Source organism: Apodemus sylvaticus, chromosome 6 (assembly GCF_947179515.1).
Source record: "Apodemus sylvaticus chromosome 6, mApoSyl1.1, whole genome shotgun sequence".
NCBI lineage: Eukaryota > Metazoa > Chordata > Mammalia > Rodentia > Muridae > Apodemus > Apodemus sylvaticus.
Genome location: NC_067477.1, coordinates 122,361,719 through 122,378,576, shown reverse-complemented (window position 1 = coordinate 122,378,576; position 16,858 = coordinate 122,361,719).

Here is a 16,858-nt window from a genome sequence, read left to right as displayed (position 1 = left end):
CACATACTTCATAACTCAGTTTTTCAATAGACAATTAAGTGGTTATCAGTAGAAAGTAAAAGACTTTTCATGATTGAATTTGCAGAGCATCTATTTCTGGTTACGTTTGATTCTTCAGTCACTATGACTAGAAACCTTCAAGCTTGGAAAGCATTATAAGGTTATTCAAGTACTCCCTCCTCTAGAAATAGAATAATATGAAATTAGTAATATAAATTAAAAAGCCTTATGTGAAATAATTGAAATAAAACCTGTAAACCTGTGTGGACAATTTTCCCATTTTATTATACCAGTGTATGATAGTCTGTGGTTTTGAGGAAACTTGACAGCAATGAGGCCAATTAGCCAAACAATACTCTGATAGAGAAGCAGTGTATGGAGAATCTGTGACAGTGTAGAACTAGGAAATGCCTCAGATTTCATTTTCTGAGCACACTATTCAGATATTGTTGCCAAATACTCTATACCTCTCTGAATTCCAAAAGTTGAAATGAGCTTTCAAAGTCTTTTCGAAACTAGATTTCATGTTTGTTCCCCTTAACATAAAAACACTCACCTTTTTATTCCAAGTCTAGCTTTTCACAAGCTCCATTTTTATTTGAACATTCTGTCTTCCTAAATTCTGTATTGATTCTGGGAGCAAATTTTCTTTGAAATATTTTGCTAGTTTCCTTCCCTTGGCAAAAATCTCATTCATTAAGTATGTTCTAACCTGAAAAATATTTTCCAAAAGTTAGTGAAGATAATTTGTATGTGGATAAAATAGTTAAATAAAGAAAACAAAAGGCCATTCTTATTGTATCTTTAATGGGAATATTATGATCTCCTTAGTTGTAAACCTGCTTACAAACCAGTCATATACCAACTGCAATAAAACAAAACCCAGACAAAGAATATTCTGTAACCTTTCCAACTAAAACCATCCCATATTCAGTTATGTTTGTGCCATGGATTCAAATTAAAAGTAATATTATATTTACTTCCATTTTCTAAAAGCTTAGCTATGTGTCCTACAAATGTTCTAGTCTGAATTTTCATTTAATTGAAAAGGCTTAGAATATGTACATCACTGTTGACTCTGTTTGAGGATTGAGAAAAAGGAGATGGAAAATGGAGATGATTTTTCAAATTGCAGAAAAGGAACATGTTAATATTTAATCATCACAAATACATGCAAAATTTTGCAGAGAGATGGAGTATTCTCTCAAGCACTATGAGACATTAGTAACATAATACCTAGCTGCCCACATATTTGTTTTCAGCTAAAGTAATGCAAAGCAATATATTTGATTTGTCAGTTTAGAAAAAAGACACTAATTTTTACTAACACAATTTTCAGCCACTTATTTCTTAATTATTCATATGATAAATAGGATTTATCATATCAAATATTATTTTAGAAAGCATCTCCTTATAATTTCAAATGAAATTTCACATTTCTCTTTTTTATTATGCCTTTTATTGATTGTGTTTTACTTCTGAAATTATATTTTGTCAAAATTTTAAAAAAATCATGTTTTGAAAATACAGTCATTCACCTAACTTGTCTTTGGCCTGCAAGCACTTTGGATTTATAATATTATGTGGTCAATATCTGAATCTGTGTGACTTGATAACTTTTATTTTAAAAATTCAATCATACTTTAGACAGTATTTTAAGATATAAAATAACTCTAGTAAGTCTTATTTCTCAGACATAGAAATTGCTGTGACAGCTCTCTTTAAAATGCTTCCCTTCTAGAGAAAGATAAGATTCTTATCCCTGGATTTTCTTCTCTAAGACAGCAGCTTTAAAATAATGTGTGCATTTACAGTGGCGACTGCCATCATCAGAAGGTATATTGTTGGCATGATGCATTTTTCAAGGGAGCCATACAATTCATTTGTGGATTAAAATCTATAAAAGAATAAAATAAATGAGCATGGCAACCTATTCTATTTTCTGATTTCTGTGTTGTGATCTGGGATACTTCAATGGGCTGGTAATTGAAAAGTCTTTCACTTCTCTCTGGCTACACATACATCTCCTTCACACACTCATAAACACACTTGTGCAAACACATATAAAGGCAATGATGTCACTTCAAAGACTATAATCTCTTACTCCATATGTGCATGTGTGAATAAGGCATATACAATATATGTAAGTAAGTAAAACAAAGGTTCTCAGATCATATACATCCAGTGGTATTTAGTAGGTTAAATAATTTGCCATTTTTAAAATATCATATGCTATCTACAATCATATAGCCTGCTAAGTCAGTGGATTTCAACCTTCAAATGCTGCAACCCTTTAATACAGTTCTACAAGTTGGGGTGACCCGCACCAATAAAATTATTTCATTGTTACTGCATCACTATAATTTTGATACTATTATGAATTGTAACATAAATCATTTATATGGAAGATATCTGATATGTGATCCCCAAGAGGTTGAGACTCATAGGTTAATAGCCACTGTCTTAAGTAGATATTGCATTGTGACTTCATTTTTCTCTTTCTCCAATCTATAGAACCTTCAATTTAAGTATATATTGATACTTTATCTAAAGACAATGGCTATAAGGCTGCTTTCCTCTTTCCAGAAAGAACTGAATGCTAAATCTAGACTTTGTAGTATGTCAGGGATTGGAGTTTTATAATTTTATCTTTCTTGATTTCATTTCCTAAGAACACAATTAATATAACACACTATATGTCACTAGGTGATAAAGAAAAAGACCTAATTGAAACCTTAAAGAGCAATTACAGAAGAAAAATGGAAAGTATAGCAGTTCTTTTCTTCTAATCCCACCTTTAAATAGTCACATATCATTAATGTTTCATGAAAACACTGCAAATCTCTGCATGGAAACACCACAATTTGTGAATTTAGACCAGTGATTACAATTGAATGTTTAATTGCTAATGTTTAATAAAGTTTTTCACTAGAATCAGAAACAATGGATCCTGAAACAAATGCCTCAACAATTAACAATTTGCATTTGTTTAATTCTCAAGAATGTTTGTAATAGCATAGAAAAAGTCTTGTAATTTTAAAAAGTGAAAAGTAATGTTTCATGAAAACACTGCAAATCTCTGCATGGAAACACCACAATTTGTGAATTTAGACCAGTGATTACAATTGAATGTTTAATTGCTAATGTTTAATAAAGTTTTTCACTAGAATCAGAAACAATGGATCCTGAAACAAATGCCTCAACAATTAACAATTTGCATTTGTTTAATTCTCAAGAATGTTTGTAATAGCATAGAAAAAGTCTTGTAATTTTAAAAAGTGAAAAGATCACCCAAAAAACATACATAGCAGGGATTCTTAGCTAAAGTATTAACCTATCCACCCTCTCCCACAGTAATGTAACTATTTGAATAATATGAATACTGCAGGTAAGTGTTTCTGTTTTGATGTGAATGCCTATACATTGTTTTCCCTTCTGATAATTTTCTTCATTCTTCCTTTTTCTCTCTCCATCTATGCTTTCAAAAATAGGATAATTTGAATTTTGACTTTAGTACGTGTTGTCAAATTGATAAATTATTGTCTATTAATGTCTGACTAATTACTCTAATTTAAATATCTCAAATCCACTGGAGGATATCATTAAAGAAACTCCATGAAGTTTCTCTGAAATACATTTATTCATCAAATATTTGCTGAACATCTGTATACCAATCCTTATATGCTTGATGAAAGATATTGCTATTTAAGATAGACCCACTCCTTCTCAGTAAAGACCTCACAATTCATAGTTTAAACAATATTTTTATGGAGGGGTGGTAGACTGGTAATAATTTGGCTGCTAATCCATAGCTTTCAACTATTCTGATGATAGGAAAAGTCGCAGAAATATCAGTACCTTAAAATATGTTTCAAAGCAGCCTTACTTTTTTGAAAATTTGATGTTGACAGCATTATTCTTGAAACAGAAACAACATAATATAGAAAATGTTACTGCTGTCTTACATCTTCTCTGGTTCACTAATTCAGTATATTTTTGCAGAATCCCAAGGACATTTGAAGCTGTTTAGCTATGGTACCCTGGATATGGAGGTTTAAAGACCCTTTGTCCACAATAGACTGGATGTCACAGAGAACTAATTGCTTAGGCAAGCAACCCTTTAAAATAAAACATATGAGATGATATATAAGTATTACTACTCCTTCAGTACTTATGGAGAATGGCTGGCATTCTCCAAGTAGAGGAAGCCCTATTACCTATGAAAGTAAGTCTGCTTGATAACACACTTGGATGCCTTTGTCCTCATTGACTCTTATCTCAATATTCTTCTGACTCACTTGAATTTTACTAACTACTTCATAAATGAATTGATTCCATGTGAATAATTTTCTTAGTGTCAGTTCATATGAGTATCTAATTTAAGAACTTTTTCTTGTATGTTTCCTTTTTACCTGCAGATTTTTGATTTTTTGAAGAAGTCACTGTTCTTGTTGTCTGGAATAAAAGTCCATTTTTTTTTCTAGAATTGGATGACATAGTTTCTAAGTGACTATAAGACATCATTGTGGTATTCAAATGGTAATAATAGCTACTGACTACTATAGCATCATAATAACTAATATTTTGCTTGAAGAGAATTAGTGAATTAATAAAATGGCTTTTAGAATTAATAGAATTAACATTGCTGCCTTTAGAATATCTTTAAGAAGGTAGAGATAAATAACTTTAAAAGAGGCAAAGAATTGTTTCATTTTGAATCTATAAAGCAAAATGTACCAAAGGGGGTCTCCACTTTGGATGTCACTTCAAGTAGCAAGACTCTGATTTGTTCATTTCCTGATATTGGAAATTATAACTTAATAATTTTACCTGAATATGATAATGAGTTATAAAGAAGACTGTTTTCATATACTGACAAGACTTCAATGTGTTAAAGTAAGAATCCTTAAGATAAATAGTAAGATTTTAAAATCTTAAATGAGATAATATTTTACAGCCATGAACACCTGTGTTATTTCCTAGCAACCTCTGAGCTAGTGGAGGGATCCATCCATGCCAGGGAATAAGCGACCCTTCTCTGGAAACCATGAAAAGAATTTATCTGCAATAGAAGTCTTATATAATCTTATTCAAAGAGATTTTTGTCTTTGCTTATTCCCAGCATGTTTGCTGACTTTGTAATTGTAAACTAGCATGATCATACTCTTCATTGTCTTAGTCTAGAGTTGAATTAGTTTGGGTTTTCTGTTTTGCTAAGTTACCAAGCTACTATTGACAGATAAGCAATTCCATTTCATCTCAGGCTTCTCCAGGGTAAAATATTTTTAAAGCTTTTAAACATTGTGATAGTAATTAAATTGTGTAATCTTTGGACTGTTTTCCTAAGAATATCACCTGATCTATAAAATAAAAGCAATAATAACATGCAAACACAAGTTACAAAACCCGAAAGTGTAGGTGTATATCATAAAATTGTGTATATGTGTACATGTATGCATGTGTGCATGTTTGTTTCTAATTTTAGGGTTCCTGTTACAGAGGAGGCATTATCCTCTTGAGCAATTATATGTAGAAAGGAAAGTACAATACACACAGTAGGAATTATTATAGACTCTCCTGCCTTAAAGCAACTTTGAGGCTTTTGTAGACACTATGCCAATAATTGAAAGCTCATAGAACCAAGGTCTAAACTGATATTATTTATGTGGAACCCAAAATGTAATCAAAGATCCCAGTAAGAAATAAAGTTCACAGAAGCCAGACAATATACAGCCCATTGGCCTCTATGACCTCATTGTGAGTCTTTCTATAAAAACAGCGAGACCAAAATTAAAATAGAGTGTGACAAATGACAACAAGTTGCATAAACTTAACCAGGTGTTACTTGCAATTGCAGATGCTGTGCCAGATGTGTAACTTTTCTAGAACAGATCAATATAGGCGTGAGTAAATGAAATGCAGTTATCGATCTGGAAAATGTGCTTTTTATTCTCTCCCATGCTATTCAGGAAAGAGGATTAGAAGCAGTTTAAATTTGCCTGAAATGCATGAACTATACACACATAGTCCTGTCTCCAAGATTTTTACGTCTTTCTTTCCTAACTCAATTTTCTCAGAAATGACTCAGATCACTAGAAAATAATGTAGAATCTATCCTTGATTCTCCAAACAATGTCGTTCATTGCACTACTGAATGGAAGATACTATGCACACTGGATGTCACGTGCACCAGGGATTATCAGGGGAAATAAGATGTTGTGAAACCCATATTGAAAAAATGTTTCAAGCTAGACATGTATTTAACTACTGATGCTGCTAAACTTTACTAGAGATTGCTGCACAAGCACACGAGAATTCCATGACAGGACACAATTGATACATTCATCACCATGTCTGATGACCTACAGAGGCTATAAGTAAGTTTTACAACAAACCAATCCTAAATCTAAGAGGTCCTAAATCTATCCTAACATCTATTCCTAAGTAAAGAATCCCAACTCAGTATTGTATTCTCTGTGTCCAGGTTGTTGAAACAAGCCTGGTCCAGCTTCATGGAGACATTGTTTGTTTTAAGACTATAACTCAGTGTTAGCTAAAAGGAGAGGCACCTCCAAAAAAGAATTATTAAGAGACCTTGTGAAGGTATGGAACTTGGAACAAAGCTCAGGCCTTCAGCTTAATGTAAAAAAAATACATAATGGAGAAGCACTAATAAATTACCAAATCAGCGGCAGCAGCGTCTGAAGCAGCAGCAGCGGCAGCTGGTCCAGCGGAAGGGCTATCAGCAGTGGAACCAAGGTGACAGGGTCCAGGCAGGCCTTGCATCTGCTACCACTGACCTTTTCTGGCCAGCCAGGCTGCAAGCGGTGGCAGATTTACAGCACCTTTCACCCCACAGAAGCTATATCAGAACTCTGCCTCCCACCAGTCTCTCCACCATCTTGGATCTCAGGTGCCAGAGAAATCATACAGACTGAGGTATGCAAATATAACCCAAGGCCAACATCGCGGGGGTCTAAGCCTGATGGGCTTTGGCATGCACCCAGGCCCAGGGCTGTTCAGGGGGCCATCGGTGTGCAAACCCAGCCAGGAAGGTGTTTACCCAGCCCAGCATGCTCACCTCCATTTTGACTATGGGATAACAGAGAGTTCTAGCAGGCAAAGTCAGCTAAGAGTCATAGCCCAAGGCTAACATAGTGGGGGTCTAAGACAGACAGGCCTTGGATTGCCCCCAGGCCCTGGGCTGCCCGGTGTGCTAACCCAGCCAGGAAGTTGTTAGCCTAGCAGACTCTCCTGCACTCTCAGGGAGCACCTACACACTCAGCCACCCTGGCCACCTGACAAAACCAATTAACAGTCATAGCCCGAGGGGAATTTTGCTCAGGCCTAAGCCTGCCAGGCTTTTGCCTAGACTCAGGGCCTCAGCAGCTAGGATAGCCTTGTGTGCAGCAACCCAGTTGGGAGATAGGCTACCCAGCAGAGTGACCAGCACTCAGGAAAGGTCCCACAGAATAGACCATCAGCACACACTGAAGGAGAAAACAGGCACCACCTGGTTAATACAGACAACCTGGGGCAAGGCATGCTATGGCTGCAAGGGCACCCAAGAGGAGGGCAGCACATTAGCAATCTGTAACAGGGGAAACCCAGCCATCCAGTGTTGCAAAAATAGCCCTACAGCCTCACAGGAGGCACAAATACCAGCCAGAGACAAGACCAACTAATGCCAGAAATAAAAAGATGGCAAATGGCAAAAGCAGGAAGGCTACTAAAGGAAATCTAGGCAATATGACAGCGTCTGAACCAAACTCTCCAAAATCAGCAAGCCCTGATTACACAAACATACCAGAAAAACATGATTTGGATTTAAAATCACTGTTCATGATGCTGCTAGAAGAACAGAAAAAGGACATAAATGAATCTCTTAAGGAAATACAGGGGAACATGAATAAGCTAGAAACCCATATAATGGAAACACAAAAATCACTTAAAGAAATTCAGAAGAATAAGGCTTAAGAGATAGAAGCCAATAAAGAAGAAACACAAAAAAACTTAAAGAAATGCAGGAGAAAGTGAGTCAAACAGCAGAAGTCATGAAAGAGGAAACACAAAAATCTCTTAAAGAATTACAGGAAAACACAAACAAGCAAGTGAAGGAGCTAAGCAAAACCATCCAGGATCTAAAATCAGAAGTAGAAACAACTAAGAAATCACAAGGGGAGACAATTTTGGAGATAGAAAACCTTGAGAAGAAATCAGGGGCCATAGACACAAATATCAACAACAGAATACAAGCGATGGAAAAAAGTCTCACATGCCGAAGATACCATAGAAACCATTGACTCAACAGTCAAAGAAAATGCAAAATGCAAAAAGCTTGTATCCCAGAAAATCCAGGAAATCCAGGACACAATGAGAAGACCAAACCTAAGGATTATAGGTATAGATGAGAGTGAAGATTTACAGCTGAAAGGGCCAGCAAATATCTTCAACAAAATTATGGAAGAAAACTTTCCCAACTTAAAGAGAGAGATACCCGTGAATATGCAAGAAGCCTACAGAACTCCAAACAGACTGGACCTGAGCAGAAATACGTCTCGTCACATAATAATTAAAACCCCAAATGTACTAAACAAAGAAAGAATATTAAAGGCAGCAAGAGAAAAAGGCCAAGTAACATATAAAGGAAGACCTATCAGAATCACACCAGATTTCTCACCAGAGACCATGAGAGCTAGAAGATCCTGGGCAGATCTCATGCAGACTCTAAGAGAACACAAATGTCAGCCAAGACTACTATAGCCAGCAAAACTCTCAATCACAATAGATAGAGAAACCAAGATATTCCATTGCAAAACCAAATTTACACAAGATCGTTCTATAAACTTAGCTCTACAAAGAATAATAGGAGGAAAACTCCAATACAGAGAGGGAAACAACACCCTGGAAAAAGCAAGATATTTACCTTCTTTCATCAAACCCAAAAGAAGAATACCACTCAAATATAAAAATAACATCAAAAATGACAGGAAGTAATAATCACTATTCCTTAATATCTCTTAATATCAATGGACTCAACTCCCCAATAAAAAGATAAAGTCTAACAGACTGGATAAGGAAACAGGACCCTACATTTTGCTGCATACAGGAAACACACCTAAATGTCAAAGAAAAAACAGGGACACAATAAAACTAATTGAAGCTTTGGACCAATTGGACTTGACTGATATTTATAGAACATTCCACCCTAAAACAAAAGAATATACCTTTTTCTCATCACCTCATGGTACCTTCTCCAAAATCGACCATATAATTGGTCACAAAATAGACCTCAACAAATATAAAAAGATCAAACTAATCCCATGCTTCCTATCAGATCACTATGGAGTAAGAGTGGTCTTCAATGGCAACAAAAACAACAGAAAGCCCACATACACATGGAGGCTGAACATCTACAGAAGCCACATACACATCTACTCAATGACACCTTGGCCAAAGAAGAAATAAAGAAAGAAATCAGAGACTTTTTAGAATTTAATGAAAATGAAGGTACAACATACACAAATCTTTGGGACAAAATGAAAGCAGTGCTAAGAGGAAAACTCATAGCCCTGAGTGCCTCCAAAAAGAAAATGACAAGTGCATACACTAGCAGTTTAAAGGCACACCTGAAAGCCCTGGAACAAAAAGAAGTGAATTCACCCAGGAGGAGTAGAAGACAGGAAATCATCAAACTCAGGGCTGAAATCCATCAAGTGGAAACAAAGAGAACCATACAAAGAATCAATGAATCCAGGAACTGGTTTTTTGAGAAAATCAACAAGATAGATATAGACCCTTCACCACACTGTCCAAAGGGCAGAGAGAATGTATTCAAATTAACAAAATTAGAAATGAAAAGGGAGATATAACAACAGAAACTGAGGAAATTAAAAAAATCATCAGATCCTACTACAAAAGCCTATACTCAACACAACTTGAGAATCTGGATGAAATGGACAATTTCCTAGACAGATACCAAACACCAAAATTAAGTCCGGACCAAATAGATCATCTAAACAGTCCCATAACCCCTAATGAAATAGAAGGAGTCATAGAAAGCCTTCCAACCAAAAAAAGCACAGGACCAGATGGTTTTAGTGCAGAATTCTATCAGACCTTCAAAGAAGACCTAACACCAATACTCTTCAAACTATTCCACAAAATAGAAACAGAAGGAACACTACCCAACTCGTTCTATGAAGCCACAATTATGCTGATACCAAAACCACACAAAGATCCAACAAAGAAAGAGAACTTCAGACCAATTTCCCTTATGAACATCGATGCAAATATACTCAATAATTTCTTGCCAACTGAATCTAAGAACATATAAAAATGATAATCCACCATGATCAAGTAGGCTTTATTCCAGGGATGCAGGGTTGGTTCAATATACGGTAATCCATCAATGCAATCTGCTACATAAACATACTCAAAGAAAAAACCGCATGGTCATTTCATTGGATGCTGAAAAAGCATTTGACAAAATTCAGCATCCTTTTATGCTTAAAGTCTTCGAAAGAACAGGAATTCAAGGCCCATACCTAAACATAGTAAAAGCAATATACAGCAAACTGGTAGCCAGCATCAAACTAAATGGAGAGAAACTTGAAGCAATCCCACTAAAATCAGGGACTAGACAGGGCTGCCCCCTTTCTCCTTATCTTTGTAATATTGTACTTGAGGTACTAGCTCAGGCAATTAGACAACATAAGGAAATCAAAGGGAAACGAAGAAGTCAAACTATCATTATTTGCAGATAATATGATAGTCTACCTAAGTGACCCAAAAAACTCCACTAGAGAAATCCTACAGCTGATTAACAACTTCAGCAAGGTGGCAGGTTATAAAATCAACTCAAGCAAATCAGTTTCCTTCCTATACTCAAAGGATAAGCAGGCTGAGAAAGAAATTAGGGAAATGACAGCCTTCACAATAGCCACAAACAAGATAAAGTACCTTGGGGTGACTCTTATCAAACATGTGAAAGATCTGTATGACAAGAACTTCGAGACTCTGAAGAAGGAAATGGAAGAAGACCTCAAAAAAAGGAAAAATCTTCCATGCTCAAGGATTGGCAGGATTAATATAGTTAAAATGGCCATTTTGCCAAAAGCAATATACAAATTCAATGCAATACCCATCAAAATCCCAACTCAATTCTTCATAGAGTTAGAAAGAGCAATTTTCAAACTCATGTCGAATAACAAAAAAAACAGGATGGCTAAAACTATTCTCAAGAACAAAAGAAATTCTGGGGGAATCAGTATCCCTGACCTCAAGCAATACTACAGAGCAATAGTGTTAAAAACTGCATGGTATTGGTACAGTGAAAGGCAGGCATATCAATTGAACAGATTGAAGATCCCAAAATGAACCCACACACCTATGGCCACTGGATCCTCGACAAATGGGCTGAAAACATCCAATGGAAAAAAGATAGCCTTTTCAACAAATGGTGCTGGTTCAACTGGAGGTCAGCATGCAGTAGCGTGCGACTTGATCCATCCTTGTCTCCTTGTACTAAGCTCAACTCCAAATGGATCAAGGACCTCCACATAAAGCCAGATACTCTGAAGCTAATAGAAACTGGAGAAGACCCTTGAGGACATCGGTACAGGGGGAAAGTTCCTGAACAGAACACCTATAGAATATGCTCTAAGATCAAGAATTGACAAATGGGACCTCATTAAATTACAAAGTTTCTGGAAGTCAAAGGACAGCATCAAAAGGACAAATTCGCAACCAATGAATTGGGAAAAGATCTTCATCAACCCTCCATCAGATGGAGGGCTAATATTCACTATATACAGAGAACTCAAGAAGTTAGACCCCAGAAAACCATATATCCCTATTAAAAAATGGGGTTCAGAGTTAAACAAAGAATTCTCACCTGAAGAACTTCGGATGGTGGAGAAATATCTTTAAAAATGCTCAAATTCATTAGTCATCATGGAAATGCAAATCAAAACAACACTGAGATTTCACCTTAAACCAGTCAGAATGACTAAGATTAAAAACTCAGGAGACAGCAGGTGTTGGTGATTATGTGGAGAAAGAGGAACACTCCTCCACTGCTGGTGGGGTTGCAAATTCCTACAACCACTCTGGAAATCAGTCTGGCAATTCCTGAGAAAACTGGGCATGTCATTTCAGAAAGATCCTGCTATACCACTCCTGGCCATATACCCAGAGGATTCCCCAGCATGTAATGAGGATATATGCTCCACTATGTTCATAGCAGCCCTATTTATAATAGCCAGAAGCTGGAAAGAACCCAGGTATCCCTCAACAGAAGAATGGATGCAAAAATGTGGTATATATACACAATGGAGTACTATTCAGCCATTAGAAACAATGAATTCATGAAATTCTTAGGCAAATGGATGGAGCTGGAGAACATCATACTAAGTGAGGTAACCCAGACTCAAAAGGTGAATCATGGTATGCACTCACTAATAAGTGGATATTAACCTGGAAAACTGGAATACCAAAAACATAATCCACACATTAAATGAGGTACAAGAAGAATGGAGGAGTAGCCCCTAGTTCTGGAAAGACTCAGTGTAGCAGTATAAGGCAAAACCAGAACAGGGAAGTGGGAAGGGGTGGGTGGGAGAATAGGGGGAGGGAAGGGGGCTTATGTGACTTTTGGGAGTCGAGGACCAGAAAAGGGGAAATCATTTGAAATGTAAATAAAAAAATATATCGAATGAAATTAAAAAAAGTAAAATAAATAAATAAATTACCAGTTCATAGGTCAAAATTTTCTACCAATACAAACCTGGAAATGTAGAGGTGTTAAGAAAATGGAAAAGGCTGAAGAATATCCACAAAGTCTAGAACCTTTGTGCCTTATGGCAAAGCCATAAAAAAATATCTATCCCAGAGAAAGCATCACCAACTTAGACATAAAGACCCCTGGCATACTTGGTAGGCATCCTCAGACTTCTAGTGGGAGAGGTCTTTGGAACTAATCCCAAGGATGAGGTTTTAAAAATAGGATAAAGCTAACCTTATGCATTGGCCTTTGACATTGAACTTTTCTTAATAAGAAGAATATAGCTAAGGTGCCACTATATTTGTGACCAGTCAAAAGTTTACAGTCATACTAAGACCTTTGATAGTGATGCTGCTTGGCATTTATTACCCATGAGTCCTTCCCAATCCCCTACTTTGTTTGACCTGGCTCTGTGATATTGGACTGAAATTTTATTTATTTATTTGTTTGTTTGTTTGTTATTAATTTTGGGATTTTGGTGCAATGTTAAGCTTAGTATGGGACAGAGGAGAACACTATGACAGTATTCAAAAAGGTATGTTTATTAGTCACTAAATGAAATGAAGTCATAAATCAAAATGTTAAGCAAATACATTGGTGAGAGGATCAGGTAGTTCAGTTAAAGTGAAATGCTAAAGTAGGTTTTAATTAATTGGTGGCATTCTTAACTTCGGGATTAAATTAAAGCTAAATTAAAGCAAGCCTTGGAACTGTACTGATTTGATTCTACATCTGATTTAAATATATCTTTTTGTAATGCCTTTCCCAGTCTTTGTTTTATAATCGTATTTTTTAGAATATAACACAATTTAGTATTTGTAATGGAAATGTTTTTTTCTATAATGTGTTAGCTGGAAGATCCAACACTTTATTTTGAAAAATACATTTAGTTTCCTCATTTTGTAAAAAGATAAATTCTTATTTTACAGAGTGCTGATAAGTACTGAGTAGATAAAGGGAATAAAACAATGACCTCAGAGTCTGAAATAAAGACTGTCTTACCAAGTTTGCATTTACTTAATGACATGTATTTTAATTAGATAAATAAGAATGAAAAGACTATGTTTTACTCATACTAGAAAAATATTTATTGTGATGGTTTGATTTTGTCATAAAGTGTCATGTGTATAAAATTAATTAATGTCAGGATATATTTTCTAAAGAATGTGCATGTGAGTTCATATGGCAATGTTATTAACACTAACAGCAAATTGAAATTGCTCAAAATATCAATAATAGCACATATATATAATAGATTGGTTAATAAAATATTATGCCTTGATAAAAATTAATAACTTTTACCAATAGTAGAGATAATTTAAAATGGTCTGTCATAAACTGTCCATATTGTTTTTACTGTTCCATTTTTGAGAAAGCACAAAAATAGAATAAGTAATATACACTATTAGCAGGCAAAGTAGTCAGTAGTGTGGAGCAGATAGAACTAGAGAAGAAGCACAATGGGGACTTTTGGAATGCTTGCAATGTCATTAAAATTCCAAGAATTATTTTCCAGAAAAAGTTGTTTAATTTGTGAAAATCCAACAGACTTTGAACTTGTAAGCATATGTTTGTAGGCACCATCAAAAGTTAATGAAGGCTAAATGAAATAAAAGCCAGAAATATTTTTTCTAGAAGGTATCTAGCCCAAACAGGTTTCTCAAACAATAGATTTTGTTATTGAATACATCAAAATATTCCATTTGACAGTCACCATGATTTAGGCTTAAATATTTATTACTGCCAGGTAATTGATTTCTATTGTAGCATCATTGCATGTGTAGCTCTGTGGTATTTAAAACATCCAAATTCATATATTGTACATCGGAACACTTTCTTCACTCAGTTAAAATTCACAACAGGTTTGACAACTTCTGATTCAAAAATTAAATGAATCCTTCAAATTAATTTCCATGCTATTACTTTGAAAGTTTTCAAATTGGCCTTCAACTTCTGGATTTTATTACATAAATCATAATAGACATTCAACATTTCTTAGATACTCTAATTCTTATTGTAATCCCTTTTCTTATTTAATTAATTTTGTAACTCAGGAGAAACTCTAAACTTTGTATCTCAACATCAGAGTGTAAACTGTGTTGTTTAATATTTTTCCATATTAGAGATTTGAATGATAGAACTTTTTAAGAAATGGTGATAGTGTTGAAAAGAAAATGATTGCTTTTTGATCTATATCAGTAAAAATGTCAATGTTTTCAATAATGCTGGAATAAAGCAATGAAAATACATTTATTTTTATTTTTGCATGTATAGGGATTTGGCTTCACATATATCTAGCACACTCTTTGTACCTGCAGAGGATAAAAGAGGGAAATAGATTCCCTGGAACAGGAATTACAGATATTTGTGACCCACAATGTGTATACTGGGAATTTGAAAGGGGTCCTCTGGAAATGCTCTTAGCCACTTCAAGATCTTTCTATCCCACATAGGCACTTTTTCATCCTTATAAACATGATATCAGTTCCTTTATTTTATATATATATATATATATATATATATATATATATATATATATATATAGAGAGAGAGAGAGAGAGAGAGAAATATATATTATGCATTATATGTACATATATATCTTATGTATCTTATAGGGAGAAAGACAGAGAAATTACTGTCTAATAATCAAATAAATAGAATAATATCTCAAAAATATAATAATCTATATTTAAGGAGCCCATAAAACATTCTAAACTGTTGTGCACAAAAAAAAAAAAAAAATAAGAGATTTACTTAGTGTATAACTTCTGTGTTGAAGTTCCAGATCAGGCAGGTTTGTACAATTCATCTCTGGAGACATTCTTCTATCAATATTACAATATGGCAGACCATATCATAGAGAAAGAAGGTTCAGAAGAAATCATTTGGTAGCTTCTTTCAGTCACCACATCTACTGGGAGGCTAAGGTTGTTCTACAGCACTCTGTAAACAGGTCCCACCAGGAAAGCACTGTTCTCCTAGGAGTGATCTCACTCTTGGACTCAGAGGTGAGAGAGCCCATTTCCCTCTGAAAACCACCCACTGTCCAGGAGCACACAGGGCACAGGAACAGTGGAGCAGCTGGCACAGGATCCTTCCAGTCACCATCTGTACCTGGAGCTAAGGCTGTTTCATAGACCTCTGAACACAAGTTCTGCCAGGAGAGAATTGCTCTATAACGAGAACTGACATAGGCTTACAGGCCCACAGGAAGGACAAACTCCAGCCAGAGACAGCAAGACCAACTAACACCAGAGATAACCCAATGGCAAAAGGCAAGCACAAGAATATAAGCAACAGAAACCAAGGCTATGTGGCATCATCAGAACTCAGTTCTCCTAACACAGCAAGTCCTGGATACAACAAGACACTGGAAAAGCAAGATTTGGATTTAAAAATCATATCTCATGATGCTGATAGAGGATTTTAAGAACAAACATATCTCTCTTAAAGAAATACAGGAGAAAATGGGTAAACAGGTAGATGCACTTAGGGAGGAAACACAAAAATCCCTTAAAAAATTACAGGGAAACAACCAAACAGGTGAAAGAACTGGACAAAATCATCCAGGATCCAAATGTGGAAGTAGAAACAATAAAGAAATCTGGAGATAGAAAACTGAGGAAAGAGATCAGGAATGATAGATGAAAGAATTATCAACAGAATACAAAAAGTGGAAAAGAGAATCTCCGGTGCAGAACATATCATAGAAGACATTGACACAACAGCCAAAGATAATGCAAAATGCATAAACGTCCTAACACAAAACATCCAGGAAGTCTAGGACACAATGAGAAGAACAAACCTAAGGATAATAGGTATAGAAGGGAGTGAACAGTCCCAACTTAAAGGGCCAGTAAATATCTTCAACAAAATTATTGAAGAAAACTTCCCTAACCTAAAGAAAGAGATGCCCATGAACATTAAAGTATCCTACCACCAGGTAGATTGGACAAGAAAAGAAATTCCTCCCATGATATAATAATCAGAGAACCAAGTACACAAAAGAAATAAAGAATATTAAACTCACTATGGCAAAAAGGTCAAGTAACATATAAAGTCACACCTATCAGA